Source organism: Mus caroli, chromosome 8, assembly GCF_900094665.2.
Source record: "Mus caroli chromosome 8, CAROLI_EIJ_v1.1, whole genome shotgun sequence".
NCBI lineage: Eukaryota > Metazoa > Chordata > Mammalia > Rodentia > Muridae > Mus > Mus caroli.
In genome coordinates, this window is record NC_034577.1 from 3956481 (window position 1) to 3959578 (window position 3098).

A 3098-nucleotide genomic window follows, 5' to 3' on the forward strand; every position below is an offset into this window, starting at 1 on the left:
TGTTTTTCTTTTGCAAAGTTTTGTATAGATGACATAATTGCACCAGTAATAATAACAATTATTAGTTTGTATTAGTTTATTCTCTGACAATTTCAAAATGTTGATGATACATTCTCATCACACTCATCCCTCTTCCCTCTCTGACCCTCTTCCTCCCCAAATGAACACCAGTTTTCTCTTACCTCCATCAACAACCTTCCTTCCACTCAATTTCAGCACATTTGGCTTTGAAATCCACTGGGTTTAACCAAAGTCAGTCATGTGAACATGAAGGGCTGAGTGTAAAGCTGTTCCACAGAGGAGGTATATCACTGTTGATAATTTTTCCTCTTCTTCAGGTCTTCTCACATGCCCTAAGCTCCTCTGGGTGGCAAGGGTATTATGAGCCACATCTCTAAGTAAATTAACATATTTATTTTATTAAAAGCCACGTATTAGCTACTGGTTAATTATTTGCTTAATATTATATGATTATTTTATTTGAAATATTAAATTCTAGTCATCATTTCTGAAATACAAAACTATTTTAAAATATGCAAATTAGTAGTTGTGTTTCTTTCATTGTATCAAGCACAGGTCATGCACACGTGTGAGTCAATGCTAATATTAACAAAAGGTAGAAATTAAACAATTATTAAATCACATCAAAGAGGAAATATTTCATTGTATTAATTGTACCTTTGCTTCAAAGTACGTTAACAAAATAAAAACTAAAGCAGCAGGTTTATTTTTGTGGTGAGTGTGTGTGTATCTGTGTTTATTGTGATTTTTATCCATGCATGTGAATATGCATTTGGTGGGTTCTGCATACATATGTATGTTTGGTGGGCTGCACAGATTCATGAATGCTAGAGGAAGACACCAGATGCACTGCTCTATTCCTTTCCATTTCATTCCATGAGACAGGGCCTTTCTATGAAATGAGTGGCACATAGACAGTCAGAAAGCTCCACCCATACCCCTGTCTCCACCCTGCAGCATTACAGGTATAATTAAGACCACCCTTGTTTTCCACGTGTGTCCTAAAGATCTGCACTTAGATCCTCATGCTTATACAACAACCTCTGTGCTTTACTGAGTCATCTCCCAATCCACACATGATCATTTTATTGCAACCAATTTAATGAAAATGTCTTATGAATAAGATTAAATTTCATCTTGCAAACAAAAATGTGGCCCCTTGTGGTATTCTGTCTGTCTCATCACATTTAGATTTAAATATACTTAAAGCTCAAGTGGTACCATAAAATTACGGAAGCTAGTCAAACCCTAGCTTTGTTCCTAGGCTTTATAAGCATCCTACTAACGATGCTTTTTCGACATATATTATTATGTATAAGACTATGCAGTGTTATTTAGATACATAAACCATGTCATCTTTCAAAATATTGTACACTAATTGTACACTTATCTGTGAAGTCAGAAGTCCGTAGCTATGACAGGAGACAATTATGAAATAGTGAGGTTTCAAAAATAACTTTCCATGACCAACCTGTAGTATTAGACTGGGGAAATGGTTCAGTGGGTATGGGCCCTTGCTGTGCAAATGTGAGGACCTGCTTTCAACTTCTCTGTACCTATGAGAAAGCTGCATAAAGCTGTATGCTCTTACACCTCGAGCCTTGAGCCTTGGGAGTGTGGGAGAGGCTGAGACAGGTAGACATTTTGGTCATGGCCTCCTAAATAGTTCCGGGTTCAGTGCAACATCTTATTTCAAAAAAGAAAGGGTGAAAAGGGATAGAACTAGACAGCTAAACTTCCTCCTTTGGTTACCACAACTACATAAAACCACAGTGTCTGTAACACATAGACACACACACACACCACAAAAGATAGGGATGAGTAAGATAATTATGATGAAGACAACATTATATATTAATGCTAATTTTTTGGCAGATTAAAATACACATGTGTATTAGAAAAACTCAACCCCAGATAGTGCTGTTTAGATCTTGGACCAACATTACTTACCAGTGTTTAAAATTTCTTTGCCAAATTATCCTAATGGATGGATCAATTTTTAGACGGCTTCATCTTTTCCTAAAAGCTGTACACAGATGATCATTGTCCTAGATTATGTCCAGTTCCCAGAGGACAGAGCTCCCCTCCTTCTTTCTGACTTGTCACTCTTATGAGCATTCTTGGCTTGTATGTACAGCCATGTTGGAAATCAGAGAAGATGGAAAGGGATTAATCATTTGTATATTATGACTCGGGAAGAGTTAGGATACAGAACATACAGTTATGTAATCAAAGAGAAAAAGTATGTGCATGCTAATATATTCTTTGTCACAAAAAGGTAGCATTGACAATCCAAAAAGAAATCATTATCAAATACATGTGTAGACACAACAACTTAAAAAAGCAATTTCATGTGGCCTCTATTCATGATTTTATATTACCAGAATGTCTGATGCTATTATCTAAAGGGGGGAATACCAGACAACTAAGAGTGTACAGCCCTTGTTTTTATTACTAGACACAGGTAGGAAAATCAGTGACACATTGAGATACTGTATTAAGGTTACTGTTGAAATAAAGCTCAATCTGCTTTAACTTGAATGTTAAAGAAAGCCTTTCAAGACGTTAAATACAACCCCATTTTTACCAATAAAGACCTTGGGCCCCAGAAGGACTAGAAAAACATCCAAACTAGAGTACAAAATGACAGATAAATGGGAAAGAAGAGTGCAAGTGACATAGTCGTGTGGTAAGCTAGAGAAGTGATTTCTGTTGTGTCTGAAACAGAGAACTCTAACTAGTTTGTCTTATCTTCAGTGTAGTAAGAGTCACTGAAAACTTTGAATGCACAGGACTTATGACCAATATCCATGTTTGTAGGTTTGTAGATGGTCCCCAATTTGTATACTAAGTCAAGATTTGAAAAGAGAAATCAGGAATTGGTGTTTGCCCATGAGATGGGTGTCAGGGATTCCTGTTTGCCCATGGGATGGGTCCCTTGTTGGGTCAGTTATTGCTTGGCCATTTCCTCAGTCTTTGCTCCATCTACCATTTCTGCATTTCTTGTAAACAGGATAAATTGTGGATCAAATGTTTTGTAGGTGGGTTTGTGTCCCTATTGCTCCACTGAGGTTTCT